Genomic DNA, 17,090 nt, shown 5'->3' with positions numbered 1-17,090 from the left:
TAAACATCTCTGAAAACTGCATCGCAAAATGGAAGAGAGAGGGTCCCACTACTGTTTCAAAAGAGTAAGTTATTCTGTACGTATTCTTGCGCTTCCACCCCATCGCTCCATCTGCACTATCCCCATTCACCCCTTCCCTAAGCAGCTCACCTCGAAAATACTTTATAAAGCCCTAGGCGAGAGTCTAGCCGGACGCACACAGATGGAATACCGCACCCTGGGTGCACAAATTCTTGTATTTGCTCAAGCTCACTTGGTCTGCCCAGCTGTGGTCCCTTCTGGGTATGCAGCCAGCCAGTGCCAGATCCACGACCTGGGGAGGGGTCTCCTTACCTTGGCTTCTCCAGAGGGTGGTGTTCGCCTGGCCCCTGCAGGTTCCAAGTGTGGAGGAGCCGCGGAGCAGGGAGGGAAGGAAAGACAGCGCCTGACCTCCCCGAGGTTTTGTCTTCAATGCAACGTGAGCTCTGCCCTCATCAAAGATGGCCGTCCCTTTTGACGTCAGCAGCTTTTAATAGCCATCTCCTGGAGGGGCGGGGAGGAAGTGTTGAGGGGAGGGCGGGGGGAGGACGCGGGCGGGGGTGGGAGGGGAGGAGCCGCGAGGTACTGAGCGCTTGACTCAGCTCCCAGCTCGCTTTACTGCAAAGCTTTGTATTTTAGTCTTTTATAAACACCCGAACGGGACTATTCTTATGATTCCACTTTAACACCCAGGCACGGGCAAATTCATTTATCTCTCGACTGGTCTTCTGATATTGTTTTGTTTGTATAGGTGTGTGTATGTATGTGTATGTGTTATATACATGGACTATATGCGATTATATATATACAAAAAATTTCCCCTGCTGAGTTGAGTCTTTGGTTGAGTCATGAAACGGAAGGGGAAGGCAGAGGAGGAGCAAGGGGTGGGGGATTTCAGTTGCAATTTGCTTTTTAAAAAAAGCTGGTCCGAAGGGGCATCCCTGTCAACCCCCACCAGCTCCATATATGGTCAGGCTACGTGGGTTGCTATTTTTATGAGTGATTTCTTCATTTTATCAAAGTAGCATCGAGGGCTTGGAGTTCGCATTAATATGGTCAGTTGCGGAGAGAGACTAGTACACGTTATTTTAAAGTACGTCAGAGCAATCATCACAGAGATTTCAAAGGAGTTGGGGGAAAGGGTAGGGAATGGTAGGTAGTTAACCCAACCAGCGTGGGTTTGCTGAGTTCAAGGCTTGGAGTTGAGAGCTGTTTGAGGAGGGCAAAATAGATGACGCTGTTTGGGATTGAATTTGCAATCGGAGCCTAGGGTTTTATGTTGAACTTCTTAGTCCACAGAGGCGCCGTACATGCCTTATAGGATTGACTAGGCTTCTGGGGAGCGGGTAGTATGGGAACAGCTACAGGTTCAAGGATGCTGGGACGCTACAAAATTCTGCTGGTTCATTCAGTGCGCAAACCCTGGGTACCAGACGAAGCTGGCCTTGCGATGCTCAAAACAAGACGTGGGCGAGAGAAGCTAGTAGCGCTGGTCATAGGAGAGATTAAAAAGAATAATCATAAAGCAATAATCTTGTCCTTTGTTGTGTGCTTTAGGCGCCAAGAAGGGGAGGGGTGGTGGAGGGCGCATATGCAAATAGTCCCGCGGTGGCAGCCTCTCGGATGATTCATAGGTGTTGGGGAGGCTGTCTCGGGGCTCTCCGCGGGGAGGGCAAGCTGGGGAGCGCGTGGGAGGGGGGACCTCGGTTGAGGAACTGTTTGTACTTTTCCGGGAAGAATGAGATTAGAAGTCGTGCCTCGCAGTGTTAAAATTTGACGGCTCCTTTTAGGCGATGGAAAATCCTTGTCTGGGGGCTGGGTGGGGGACAACGTATAACTTCTACTCCCAACCCCCGCAACACACAACCCCGCTCTGAGGCATGAGAGCCAGCTTAGGTTTTTAATGCACAAGGAGAGAGAGAGAGAACGAATCCCAGGAAACAAAGGAGAGAAGCAGAGTTGTAAAGGGATCATTTATGCCGAACAGAACTGTAAGAATTCAATAAGTAATACCTTTAATTGAAATAAGTGGATGTTCTAGTCTCTTTAAAGACTTCTTGACCAAAGGGTATTTTGAAATATTAATGTTTTCAATAATAATTAACAAATAAGCTGGATTCTGAAAACAGGACGTGTTGCTGAAATGTGTTTACTTCATTAAACATTTAATATTCTTGTACAGTTAAGAAGAAGAGAATCTGCTTGGTCCTCAGAAACTTGACAATGAAACTCCTAGTTACAACTATCACCTTCGTTGTAGAGCAACCTGGAATGGGCTGGGGAAAGTGAAGGCGAATGCACTGATATCACAGCAAAACACTTTATGATCAGAATTTTTTTCCTCTAAATGTGACTTTCTTTTTTAGCCCATAAAAGTTGAGGGGTTGGGGAACCTGAAGTGGAAAGAAACAGAATATGTATATGGCCCTCAGTCTGAAAGTCATTCAGGCAGAAAGTTTTGTGCAGGAATGGAGGAGGTAGGGGATTTTCCAGATTAAAAAATAGTAAAACTGAAAAAGTATCTACGTCAGTGATGAAGGCTTATCCTGCGGGCGACAGCTCTGTGGCAGTCACAGGGGAGGACTGGCTTGGTATTCTGAATTTTCAACTGCTGATGCCCCACATTGACATCTTTAAAAATTACACAGTAGAGGAGAGAGTCAGACTGATTCAAAGCATCACAGAAAATACCTCAAGCTCTACAGGATTATGCTGGGTGAAGGCAGCATTTCTCATTCTCTTGTGCTTCTGTTAAAAATGATGCTATTTGAGATGTTCTTCATTTTGTTCTGAGAAAAGAATAAATTTGGAAAACATAGACATTGGATAAATATAAGTCTATTCAGGAAAACCAGACATCTCTAAATGCATTTTAATATAATGAGATTTCCCCCCTAGGGTTTTCTCCTTGCTTGATTTAAAATAAAATCCATAGTCATCCTTGCCAGTAGGAAACCAGCATATTTATGTTATTCAGGATCCATAAAGGCCTAAGCCATACAGAGAAGGAAAGTGATGGGAAATTTGCTCTGAAATGATTCAGCTGCCTGTGAGTTATTTCTACAAAGATCCAACATGTAGAGTAATGAATGCTTAGGAGCTCATTTGATGAGTAATGAGAAAATTACCTGCTCTGCTGGATGGATATTTACACTATGCTAATTTAGTCTCTGAAAGCTTTTTCTGGTACATCATGCGCCAAAGTATCCTGGTTTGCAGTAACTCCAGATGTAAGATATTTAGTTTATATCTCCCAGGTAAGGTACAAGATACAAACTTCCCTGGTGGCTCAGATGGTAAAATGTCTGCCTGCAATGTGGGAGACCTGGGTTTGATTGCTGGGTTGGGAAGATCCCCTGGAGAAGGAAATGGCAACCCACTCCAGTACTCTTGCTTGGAAAATTCCATGGACAGAAGAGCCTGGTGGGCTACAGTCCATGGAGTTGAAAAGAGTCAGACACGACTGAGCGACGTCACTCTCACTGTCTCTCACAAACAATAATTATTAAAAAGTTTTTATAACATGTTATAAGGTCTTTCCAAAGTCAGTTTGCAAGTAGTTTAGAACTAGCCCAGCTCAGAACCCTCTTCTCCAAGATCATACCCATGAACAATATTTCAAAATATCGTGAGTGCACAAGAATATACAATTTGACAGATCAACCATTTTAATTCCTTGGTTTCCTTTCCATGTGGCTTACTTGCTGCTTTCTCTTTATAGATTTTTCCAGCTCTGACCCCAACCCCACCCCATTTATAGACAGTGATTTAATAGTACCTGGGGAAAACGTAAATACTCTAAATCTAAACTCATTGTGCCCTGAAACCTCTGAGGCAGAGACATATCTTGTAAGAGGTAGACGGAGGACTAAAGATATTGGTTTCTGTTTCTGGGTTGCTGTGTTGGAAAAAAAAAGTAAGACTGCACCTCATAATTTCAAATAACACCTCATTCCTTACTAAGAACAACATTGTAGGATGGAAGGAGAAGTACTTAGCAGACAGATGCGGAGTGCTTCCAAGCTCCTAGTCCTTAATACATCGAAATTATAGGGTCTCTTTTATACATGAATGCATCCTAGGACCCTCTCCCATACTGAGATATGAAGGTGGTCAAGCAGGGAGGAAGAACCCTGTGACAGGGACAAAAGGAAGGAGAATATAGTAGCCAAAATTAGCAAACTTTCAAAGGGCTATTTGAAAGCGATCCCAATATTCCTTTAGTAAGTCTTTCAGGAGTTTTATTAGGTCTGTAACCTCTCTGTACCTTGGTCCTCTCATAGGTAAAATGGGGACAAAAATTATAACCAACTCAAAAGGAAATTGTAAATTGTGAAGTAATGATTAAGTAAACCTCTCAGTTTGATGAGACTTTTAACTTTTCCTTTAAGTAGTGACATAACTCTGCTTCAATATGAAGGGTTGATTTTTTTCATTAGCTGCTAATGAAATATGTATCAATTAATGACTCTGGTTTCTTCACCTGCGTTGGTTCATTCATTTACTCAACGTTTACCTGCCATATGCTTGACACTGGAATGGACTGGGATTTTAGTGAAACAGAGTGGGGAATTGAGGATTAGAGAGGCTAAGTAATCTAACCATAGCTAATAAATGATACAGCTGGAATTTGTGCTTTACTATAGCCTGGAATCACTGTGCTTTCGTACAGACTCTGCCAGCCCCATTGAACTTACTCCATGTGTATCTCTCCAGAGAAACAGAACCAATGGATAATGAATATATAGAGAGAGACATACATTCTCTCTCCCCCATACTACCCTCCCCCTTCTTGTTCTCTAATATGTATGTGTGCGTATAAGTATGTGTATATGTATGTATGTGTGTATATATATATATGCAAAGACATTTACTGCAAGGATTTGGCTCACATGATGATAGAGGCTGATGAGTCTTAAGACCTGCAGGGTGGGGTGAGTCAACAAGCTGGAGATCAAAGACACCAAGCCATGGAGAACCATTGCTTCAGTTTGAATCTGAAGACAAGGAAAAGCCAGTGTCCCAGTTTAAAGGAAGCCAGGCAAGAGAGATTCTGTTACTTGGGGGAGAATCAGCCTTTTTGTTCTACTCAGGGCTTTAGCTGATTGGATGAGGCTCACCACGTTAGGGAGGGCAATCTGCTTCATCAGTTTATTGATTTAAATGTTAATTTCATCCAAAGACACTCTCAGAGAAATGTCCCACTCCAGTATTCTTGCCTGGAGAATCCCACGGACATAGTAGCCTAGAGGACTACAGTCCATAGTGTCACAAAGAGTTGGACACGACTGAAGCAACTTAGCATGCAAGCATGCTGGTAATGGGATCAGTCTATGGATCACTGACCATAGGTTTGTTTGGGCTGAATTTCAAGACAAGATCTAGGCTGGCAAGATGATTACTTGGAATAAGCAGAAAAAATACAGTCCAAAGAAAAGAATGCCAGGTACAATCAAGGAGGGAATTCAGAGATCAATACCTAATAAGGAGCATAAGTAAAAATTGGGTCAGAAGAAACACTCAAAATATACTGGAGAGAGTCAGCCAGAAGTCAGAACAGAATATCAATATCAAGTGTCAGCTACTGTTTTTGAGGGGATGATGTGAGATCTTCAATAAGAATTGATTTCAAGAGCCAGAGACTCTGGCAGTGAAAGTCAGGTGGGGATGGGTTGGTTTGAATAATTCAGGATATGGCTGGGATGGAGCAAGGCTATCTGGGGGTCATTCTGTTAGCATTGGCCATGAAAAGCAGTGCAGTTCTGCCAGCTAACAGGTACCAGGCTGGGCAAGGCACTCTAATATCTCAGCAGATAGCATCAGTGACCTCTTGCTCATATCCAGTGGACTGCCCTTCTTTTTGACCTCTGACTTCACTTGACGGTTTGTGCAACTCTTTCCATTTCTTAAAGTGCTCTATCACACACTCGCTCCTGTCCCCACCTTCTCTGCTGACTGCTCATTCTCCACAGCATTTGGTTTGAAGCAGTAAAATTGTGGTGCGCCACACATTAAGCTGGACATTTCCCTGAGCCCTGCACAAGCCCTCTGGGAGCTCCATTTACCCATGGAGCATGTCCTGACTCTCCATCACGAACAGTTTAATACTCTAAGCCAAAGAGAAGATTGAATGGTTCACATTTGTACAAATTGTAAAGCACTGGCACACATGTGATCTCTTTTTATTCCCACAATTCTCTGAAGTATGGGCTTCCCTGATTGCTCGGGTGATAAAGAATCCACACTGTTTTGATTCCTGGGTTGGGAAGATCCCCTGGAGGAGGAGATGGCAACCAATTCCAGTATTCTTGCCTGGAGAATTCCATGGCCAGAGGAGCCTGGTGAGCTACAGTTCATGGGGTCACAAAGAGTCAGACACAACTAACTAACACTTTCACTTTTATATTCCACATCCCACCTTCTCTCATGATCTTCAGAAACATATTCCTAGCTTCCTACTGAATACTGTTTCATCTGAAGAATCAAAGGCATTTCAAACTGAAGATATTTATGCATCAATTGATTTCTCCCACCCTTGTCCTCTTAAATCCTTTTTATAAAACTCTTTTCTTTAAAGAGGATAAAGGAGGTATTTATCTGGTCTAGTCTTACATCTGATGCATATTCCTATTAGTGATTTACAATTATTGAGTACTTAGCTATTAGGCATTGTGATGTGTGCTTTACATGTATGATACCTTAAGGTGAACAGTGTTTGATTTGTGATCCCTGAAGAAGATTTAGCTTCGGGAACAGGGACCAGGCTTGATCACTGAAGAGCTTTTGTGTAGCAGAGCTTTATTAAGGTATGAAAGGGGACAGAGAATGCTTCTTATACAGACATCAGAAGGGGGATGGAGAGTGCCCCCCTCACTAGTCTAAACAAGGGAGTTCTATACTTTTTAAATTAGTTGTTAAATAAATCAAAAGAATGTCTCAAGGTTGTCAAGATCTGAGGAGACCCACTATCATAATTTACATTTTAAGATAATTTACATTTACATTTACATAATTTACATTTTAATTTACATTTTAAGATAACAGGATTAGCCAGAATGTTTTCAGAAAGGAGAAACTGTCCTGAAGCAGGATACACTGTTATTATATGTACAGAGTTTAAACTGAGTTGTTTGTTGTGTAATCATCTGTTCTAGGCTTAAAGAAAGAAACATTTTATGTGACTAAGACTAAGGAATGTAGAGAGAGAGAGAGAGAGAAAAAAAAGATGTTTGTCTTTTCCTCCTCCTTGAGAATTCCAGACCCCTTTCTCCTTCTCGAGGGCTCTGGACCCCTTTCTCCTCCCTGGGGACCCCAGACTTCTTATCAATCTGCCTAGGAATTGACTCTCTCATTCGCCTTTTTTCTTTTAGGAGAATTATGTTGCCAGGGGAAAGGGGCATCATTTTCATTCCATAACTACTTCCTGGTATTGAGAGGCATTGTCCCTCAATTGTTGAGGCAGCATATTCTCCTGACCCTCATATTGAGGGCCTCTGATCCAGGAGCCCCAGGTAATAGTTGGAGGAGGTTGTGGCACTTCTAGGAGCCTGGACAACCATTTGTAACTTAAAAGCCTTCAGACAGTTAGAAACAAACCCCATTGTACAGTTACAGATGTAAGGCAAAAGAGTCATTAAACTAAGTTAAAACATAATCAAAATTAAAAATCACATTATTTCCATAGTTACATCATTCCATCTTAAGATTGTTAGATGTCATCAGATCAAGAAGAGGCGTCACATATGATTGTTGTTGGTGAAGGTATTCTCAGAGTTGAAGAAAGTCCTTTTCTTGAATGGAGAAACCCACCATGGGAAACCTTCAATTGATGAGGAGGTTGAAAAGCTGAAAGCTGAGTCACATAGTTAATTCTAAGACTTCAGGATCTATGACAATATCTGTGCACAAAATCAGTCTGCTATAGAGACAGTCCCTTCTTCTTAGGGGCAGTTCAGGCCTCATTAAAGCTATTGGTCAAACTTTAAACCAACTGTCTTGTGCTTCCTGAGTTAGCTTATGCAGATGCCTCTTAATAATGTCATTAGCCTTTTCAACTTTTTCTGAAGATTGGGGTCCCCAGGAACAGTGTGATATTCTATTCCTAGAGCTTTTGACACTCCTTGAGTTACAGGAGCTTTAAAGGTAGAGTACTGTTGCTCTGAATTTTCGAGTTTAAGCTCCCACTTACATCATGAGAAGTCAGTACAGTAATATTTTGCCCATTCATTAACCTCAGGCTTTAGTGGATACTGCTTTTGATGTGAAAATAGGTGAGGGTTATTGAGCTTAATGATGACAGGGACAGCATTTTGTGCTCAACCCATAGTTTTTCCATCAGCCCACACTCTAGGATTTACATTTTGTTAGATTAATGGGAGAGAAAGAGCAGGCTCCATATTCATGAAAACAGAGGCCTAGACCTTGTTCAGTATATCTCTCCCCAGAAGGGGTGAGGGAGACTGGCACAAATAGAAACTCGTGAGAAAATAGCACAGAGTCCCAGTTGCAGCTTAAAGGATGATTGGAATAATAACACTTGGCTCATACAGAGATCGCATTACAGTAGTGGATCAGGAGGAAAGCGGGCCCGGGCTTCAGGAGGACACAGAAAGTTGCCCCAGTGTCCACAAGGAAATTGACTGGATTGCCCCCCCCCCACCATTATTAACACCTGGGGTTCCTCAGATTTTATTAGAACAGGTGCTTGTGTGGGGACCCCTGGGCACCTTCAGTGCTGATTGTCCTGAGAGCCCAACCTCTGGGACCTAGGCCTCAGAGGGCTGTCTCTTCTCCAGTGTGGTCCTTTGCAGACTGGACATGGAACTGGGAGCGGCTTTGGTGCCTGAGGGCAAGCTCACTTGAGGTGTCCCTCCTTTCCATTTAATAACAGGTCTGTCCCTTTTCACCTGGGTCCCTCTGGGCATTTTTCTCTTCAGGCTGATTCTTAGCAGTTTTCACAACCATCACTAGAGCCTGGGCCTCTTCTTTGATTTATTCTTCTCATATTCTCTACTATAATATATTGTCTGCTGTAACAGTTTTTCTAGAGACTGATTTGGTCTGAACGCCTGTTTTAGTAACTTACGGCAGATATCTGGTGCTGAGTGAGTGAGAAAGTTGAAATCAATTACAGTAAACTTGTGGAGAGCCTCCCATAGTCTATCTAGGAATTTACCAGGAGTTTCCTTCTCTCCTGTTCTATGTCAGCCAAGTTAGCATAGTTTAAAGTCTTAGTGTGTGCTTTAAGAATACATCCAGTAAAGCGGTTTTGTTATGGAACCGCTTGGCTCCCAGTAGGAAGGAGGTCTATTTCCCCTTGTTTCATGTTCAAACCATTCATCTCCAAAAGTAGTAGCTTCCCTCAAAACTCAAGTTTTTGAGTCAGGAATCAGTGTCTGTCCCAAGACATGTGTTACATCTCTCCAAGTAGCATCACAAAGTAAAGTTAGTCCTATAAAGCCTTCCATGTACCTTTTGGATCCTCTAAATAGTCTCAACCACAATTGGGACTTTGAATTTCTACCTAGACTTGAGGCAACTCCTCCAGGAAGCATGCCCTGATTCTCATCCTGCTCAGTTGGAAATCTGAGATATAGGGGCAAAGTAAGGACAGGAGGGAGCTGAAGGTTTCATACCCAAATCCACACCCTTAGAACACAAGTCTGGCATGTCTCGCAGAGAGATAGAGCAACACATATGGCACTTTTACCCATTTCCCTTGTTTTCTACAGAATCGACCTAATTGTGAAACAGTATTGTTATTGAGACCCTTCAGCAGCAAGTTAATGTTCCCCATCTTTCAAAAGATACTGTGGCAATTCAGCATCACAGAAGAAGATCAGGAGTGTCTTTTTTAAACTTTGGGGATTAAACTTATCCCAGGTTTTAAAATGCATTTTAAACATGTATACTATCATGTAAGAATTGAATCGCCAGTCCATGTCTGACGTAGGGTGCAGCATGCTTGGGGCTGGTGCATGGGGATGACCCAGAGAGATGTTGTGGGGAGGGAGGTGGGAGGGGGGGTCATGTTTGGGAACGCATGTAAGAATTAAAGATTTTAAAATTTAAAAAATTAAAAATAAAAAAAAAAGAAAAGAAAAATGCAGGATCATTAGAAACTAAAAAAAAAAAAAAAGGTGGTTATAGAACTGTTCAGTTCAGTCACTCAGTCATGTCCTACTCTTTGTGACCCCATGAATTGCAGCACGCCAGGCCTCCCTGTCCATCACCAACTCCCGGAGTTCACTCAGACTCATGGCCATTGAGCCAGTGAGGCCATCCAGCCATCTCATCCTCTGTCGGCCCCTTCTTCTCCTGCCCCCAATCCCTCCCAGCATCAGAGTCTTTTCCAATGAGTCAACTCTTCACATGAGGTGGCCAAAGTCCTGGAGTTTCAGCTTTAGCATCATTCCTTCACAAGAAATCCCAGGACTGATCTCCTTCAGAATGGACTGGTTGGATCTCCTTGCAGTCCAAGGGACTATCAAGAGTCTTCTCCAACACCACAGTTCAAAAGCATCAATTCTTTGGCTCTCAGCCTTCTTCCCAGGCCAGCTTTCACATCCATACATGACTACAGGAAAAACCACAGCCTTGACTAGACGGACCCTAGTCAGCAAAGTAATGTCTCTGCTTTTGAATATGCTGTCTAGGTTGGTCATAACTTTTCTTCCAAGGAGTAAGCTTCTTTTAATTTCATGGCTGCAGTCTAAATCGAAAGAATGTCTCAAGGTTGTAAAGATCTTAGGAGACCCACTCCCATAATTTACATTTTAAGATAACAGGATTAGCCAGAATGTTCTCAGAAAGGAGAAACTGTTATATAATCCTTAGTACAGAGTTTAAACTGAATTGTTTGTGTGTAATCATCAGTTCAGGTCTTAAAGAAAAAAACGTTTTATGTGACTAAGACTAAGGAGTGTATAGAGAGAAAGAGGGGGGAAAAAATGATGTTTGTTCTTTCCTCCTTCTTGAGAATTCCAGACCCCTATCTCTGCTTTGAGAGCCCCAGACCCCTTTGTCCTCCTCAGGGACCCCCAGACTTCTTATCAACCTGCCTAGGAATTGACTCTCTCATGTATAAGTGCATTAAATTCTCACAGCAACTCCATGGGAATACAATTATTGGCCCATTTCAGATGTAGAAACTGAACTGAGGCAAATAAGTGACATGGCTCGAAATTGGCTTAGCTGAGATTTGCCCTGTCTGACAGCATAGCCATGCTTCTCACCCCTGCATTATAACTCCGCTTCATAAATATCCTGTGCTAGAGTGCTTCTTAAGCTTTGATAGTCAGTGGGCTTGAGGAGGAGCTTGAAATTCTATCAAGCCCCCAAGTAGTGTCATTGCTGCTAATCCATGGATGATGCTTTGAATAGTAAGACTCTGATTAGTTTGGCCAAGTGGTAGTCCAACTTGTACTTGAACACCTGCGGTTGTACAGGACTCATCACCGTTTCAGAAAGGCAAGCCTTTTCATACACAGATGGCTCTAATCACTGTGAGACTTCCCCTTTTGCATTTTATTCCCCAGAGTGGCCAAAATCTGGCTTTCTTGAGACAGCAGAGTAGAGGCTCACAAACCAAATGGCCTGTGCTTATACCCTGGCTCTACTCTCAACTGTGTGACTTTAGACAAGTTATTCAGCTGTTTTTTTCTCAGCTTCTTCATTTTAAAAATTGAAGTATAATTGACCCACACTACTATGTTAGTTCTAAGCACATAACATAGTGATTCAGTATTTCTATACATTGAGCAATGATCATCATGACAAGTCTAGTAACCATCTGTCACCAAAGTTACTACAATATTATTGACTGTATTCCTCATGCTATACATGTATTTTGTATTATAATCCCCATGACTCATTTATTTTGAAACTGGAACTTTGTACCTCTTAATCTCCTTCACCCCCCTCCCTCTGACAACCACCTGTTTGTTGTCTGCATCTATGAATTTGTTTCTGTTTTATCATGTCTGTTCATTTCTTTTGTTTTTAGAGTCCATAAATAAGTGGAATCATACAGTATTTGTCTTCCTATCAGTTATTTGCTTGGCTAAATGCCCTCCAGGTCTAGCCATGTTGGTGCAAATTATAAGATTTTATTTTTTAATGGCTGAGTAATATTCCATTGTTTATATGTATAAAATATTAATATATGTGTATATCATACATTCTTCATTCATTTATCCATTAATGGACACACTTCGGTTGCTTCCATATCTTGGTTTTTGTAAATAATGCTACTATGAACATAGGGATGCATATATCTTTTCAAATTATTGTTTTTATTTTATTCAGGAAAATATCCAAGACTGGAATTGATGGGTTGTATGGTAGTTTTATTTTTAATTTTTTGAGGAAACGTCATACTGTTTTCCATAGTTGCTTTACCAGTTTGCATTTTCATCAACAGAAAAATAGGGTTCCCTTTTTTCCAAATCTTTGCCAATATTGCTATTTATTGTTTTTTTGATAATAACCATTCTAACAGGTGTGAGATGATATCTCTGTGGTTTTGATTTGCTTTTCCCTGATGATTAGTGATTTTTCACGTGCTTGTTGGCCATCTCTATGTCTTCTTAAAAAACATGTTTGTTCAAGTCCTCTGCCCAATTTTAGTTGCATTGTTTGTTTTTTGATGTTGAGTTGTATGAGTTTTTAAAAATATATTTTGGATATTTACCCCTTATCAGATATGTCATATACAAATATCTTCTCCCTTTCAGTAGACTGCCATTTTGTTTTGTTGATGGTTTCCTTTGCTATGCAAAAGTAGTTTAGTTTGATGTAGTTCCATTTGTTTAATTTTGCTTTTGTTGCCCTTTCACAAGGAGACATACCTCCAAAAATATTGTTGAGACAAATGAGCATACTTACGAGCTTAATTAACAATATCACAAGATGTCTTGTTTACTAAAGTAATACGCAGATGCATCTTAGTATTCTCCTTTTCTGGCTTTTCTTCATCTTCTCAACTCTCCAGGCTCAGGTCAAGACCTTTTCTCCTCTCTATACACTCATTTCTTGGTGATTTTATCCAATTCTTCACAAGTGGTACTAGTGGTAAAGAACCTCCCTGCCAATGCAGGACTCTTACGAGACACAGATTTGACCCCTGGGTCGGGAAGATCCCTTGCAGAAGGAAATGGCAACCCATTCCAGTATTCTTGTCTAGAGAATCCCATGGACAGAAGAGACTGGCGGTCTACAGTCCATAGCATCGCACAGAATCAGACTTGACTGAAGCAGCTTAGCACACAGCACATATAGCACGTGGAACCTCGAGTAGCATTTACCTATTAATGCTCTCATCTTTACATGTTTAGTCCTATTTATTTCTCGAATCCCAGTTGTACTCCACACATGCACTTAAATAAAAACATAAATATGGATTTATAACCTAGCATAAAGAATTTGTGATTTTTAACTCCAAAATGACTCCTCTCACTTTGTCCCCTGTGTTATAAATGGCAACTACATTCACCTACTTTCTCAGAAAGAAGATGAAAAATCTTATTTCACTCATCTCTTTCACATGTACATCTAACCCGTAAGCAAATGTTCTATTGTCAGTACGTTTTTAAAATTCAGTGACTTCTCAACTTTCCATAGATCCTGTCTTAGTTTAAGCCACCATCATTACTCAGTGAATTATTAAAAGTAAATTCCTAATTTGTCTCCTAGTCCCTATTTCTCTACATAGCTGCCACAGTGGCACTTTTCAAAGACAAGTCTTTCTCAAAAATGTTTGATGGTTCCTATCACACTTAGAGCTCTTCTCTTGACCTGTAAGATCAGGTTCCTGGCCAGCTCTCTAAGTTTCTTTCCCAGCGTTCTCTCTCCACTTATCTTCATTGCAGTCATATTGGCCTTGTTGTGTTCACTGTACAATCACACTCACTCCCACCTCAGGACCTTTGCCTTTGCTGTTAACTTTACTGAAAACACTACCCAAAACACTTATTCCCACTCGTGTCTCACTTTCTCAACTGCTACTTTTTCAAAAGAACCTTCTCTGATAATCCAAACTCGTTGAGCTTGGCTAATCTCCAATTTACTATCATTCTTTATTTTTTTACTCTGAATTATTTTTCTTTATAACACTTTTCTGCTCTTGACTTTATCTATTTGTTTATTTATCTACATCTTATTTTCAAGAGGCAACAATTGTCAATGACATTAGCTTTTCCTTTGGGTAAATTTTTTTGTTTCTAAATAATATGCAGACATTGTTAACTCTTTTTTAAAAATTTTAAAATTTTGGCTGCACTGGGTATTCATTGCACACACAGGCTTTTTCTAGTTGCGTTATGTGGGCTTACTTGCAACCCTGCCCCCAGTGTGGGATCTTCGTTCCCCAACCAGTGTTCAAACACACATCCTTTGAGCTGGAAGACGGATTCTTAGCTGCTAAGGGAAGGCTCTAACACTATTAATTCTTGATTTATAAAATAGAATATCATTTGACTTCTTAGATTTTCCTTTCCCTATTCTTTCAATATCATGAGTTTTCTTTATATAATCACTTAGCCATTAATATGACTAGGTAAGTATTGTTCACTGACAAGTTAGCACCATGCAATGAATATGTTGTTTCTTTTTAATAATTTTCCACTTTCCTTGGGGAAGATTTTAAGAGGTTCTGTAGAGGAGAAACGGATGGTTGTTTACAAAGAAATATGAATCACATCAACATCAGGCTTCTCATCAGTGAATCCAGAAGGTAGGGTCAATGGGATAAGTCTTCAAATGTTGGAAGAAAGATAAAATTTAGTCAGTAAGTCTATACCAAGCCAAAGTGTTCATAAACAATAAAGGGTGAAATAAAGACCTTTCTGGATATACACAACATCAGGAAGTTTACTTGTGTTCTTTCTGTGAAAAACAACTTCACAGCATTGTACCCTAATAAAATATATTTGCAAAGGAAGCCACAAAATGCAGGTAGACTAAAGATTTAAGAAATATTAGAACTAATATTGAGTTTTTTTCTTACTATCAAAGCTAGGAAGCAAGTATAGAAATAAATCAGTGCAAATTATATGTAACAAATAGTATAATTTAAAAGGTGGATGATTATGGTATTGGTCTGACAATGGCATTGTTGTTGTTGTTCAGTCATTAAGTCATGTCCAACTCTTTGTGACCCCATGGACTGCAGCACACCAGGCTCCCCTGTTCTTCACTCTCTCCAAGAATTTGCTCTAACTCATGTCCATTGATTCAGTGATGCCATCCAACCATCTCATTCTCTGTTGCCCTCTTCTCCACATGCCTTCTATCTTTCCCAGCATCAGGGTCTTTTCCAGTGAGTCAACTCTGCACCAGGCGGCCAAAGAAAGTATTGGAGCTTCAGCTTCAGCATCTAGTCCTTCCAATGAATATTCAGGGTTGATTTCCTTTAGGACCGACTAGTTTGATCTCCTTACTGTCCAAGGACTCTCAAGAGTCTTCTCTGGCATTACAGTTCAAAAGCATCAGTTCTTTGGTGGTCAGCCTTCTTTATGGTCCAAATCTCACACCCGTACATGATTACTGGAAAAACAATAGCTTTGACTAGATGGACCTTTGTTGGCAAAATAATGTCTCTGTTTTTGAATAAACTGTCTAGGTTTGTCATAGCTTTTCTTCCATGGAGCAAGTGTCTTTTAATTTCATGGCGGCAGTCACTGTTCATAGTAATTTTGGAGCCCAAGAAAATAAAATCTGCCACTGTTTCTATTTTTTCCACGTCTATTTGCCATTAAGTGATAGGACTGGATGTCATGATTTTAGTTTTTTGAATGTTGACTTTTGAGCAAGCTTTTTCACTCTGCTTTTCACCCTCATCAAGAGGCTCTTCAGTTCCTCTTCACTTTCTGCTATTAATGTGATATCATCTGCATATCTGATGAAATTTCTCCTGGCAATCTTGATTCCAGCTTGTGAGTCTTCCAGCCCAGCATTTCACATGATGTACTCCACATATAAGTTAAATAAGCAGGAAGACAATATACAGCCTTGTTGGACTCCTTTCCCCAGTTTTGAACCAATCAGTTGTTCCATGTCTGGTTCTAACTCTTGCTCCTTGACCTGCACACAAGTTTCTCAGGAGACAGAGAAGTTGTTCTAGTATTCCCATCTCTTTAAGAATTTTCCACAGCTTTCTTCTAAGAGCAGTAAAAATTTAAAAACCCCTATTTAAAAATACCATGAAAAGCAAAACTACAACTTAGATTTTTAGTTCAAATATGAAAAAATTTTGAGAAATTTTTGATGGCGCTTAAGGAAATATTTTCCATTTGTTCTTTCTCTTTATTTTCTTGTTATTATGGTGAAGATTTAGTGCCATAGGAATATTTAAAAACAGTATTTTGCCTGGTTCTGTAATGGATAATAATTATATAATCATAATGCTTAAGTGCTATTTATTAATTTTCAAAGTTTATAATCAAGTTGTATATCAAGCACAGAAGATTTAATTATCTAACAGAATCTAAATATTATAAAAAAGTGATGGTAGAACTTTCAGAATGTGACTGTTAGAGGAGTTGCTTCAACAGGAAGAGACAAGGTGGAGAGATTTTATTTAATGTACAAGATCCAATTTATCACATTTTATTTGGTGTTCTTGCCTGGAAAATCCCATGGACGGCAGAGCCTGGTAGGCTACTGTCCATGGGGTCTCAAAGAGTTGGACACGACTGAGCTACTTCACTTCACTTCTAAGAGAATAAAGCTGATAGTAGAAAAAAATAAAGTTTAGGGGCAAAGCCGAGATGACAGTTAGGGAAGGCAGGCGGTTCATGTCTCCCCACACCTAGGATGCTCAAGGGAGACATAATAATTGACACAGCCACTATGGAGATTCCTTAAAAAGTAGAAATAAAACTGCCACATGACCCAGCAATTCTACTGCTGGGCATATACTCTGAGAAAACCATAATTAAAAAAGACACATGTGCCCCAATGTTCATAGCAGCACTATTTATAATAACTAGGACATGGAAGCAACCTAGATGGCCACTGGCAGATGAATGGATAAAGAAGTTGTGGTCCATATGGTTACAATGGAATATTGCTAA

At 40.6% G+C, this 17,090-nt stretch overlaps 2 protein-coding genes across 3 annotated transcripts in view; one reads left to right on the top strand and one right to left on the bottom strand.

Annotated features, from left to right (window-relative positions):
• The window catches only part of SNAP25 (synaptosome associated protein 25), an 84,636-nt gene extending 84,155 nt beyond the window's left edge, over positions 1-481 (bottom strand). The window contains exon 1 of the mRNA XM_069546396.1: positions 334-481. The gene's annotated coding sequence lies outside the window, so the exon portion shown is untranslated. The remainder of the gene's footprint in view (positions 1-333) is intronic.
• LOC138416911 (uncharacterized) overlaps positions 1-17,090 on the top strand; it is a 161,206-nt gene that overhangs the window by 271 nt on the left and 143,845 nt on the right. The gene's annotated exons all lie outside the window — the stretch shown is intronic.

This window comes from Ovis canadensis, chromosome 13 (genome assembly GCF_042477335.2).
Source record: "Ovis canadensis isolate MfBH-ARS-UI-01 breed Bighorn chromosome 13, ARS-UI_OviCan_v2, whole genome shotgun sequence".
NCBI classification, from domain to species: Eukaryota; Metazoa; Chordata; class Mammalia; order Artiodactyla; family Bovidae; genus Ovis; species Ovis canadensis.
This window is presented reverse-complemented; position numbering and strand designations above follow the sequence as displayed.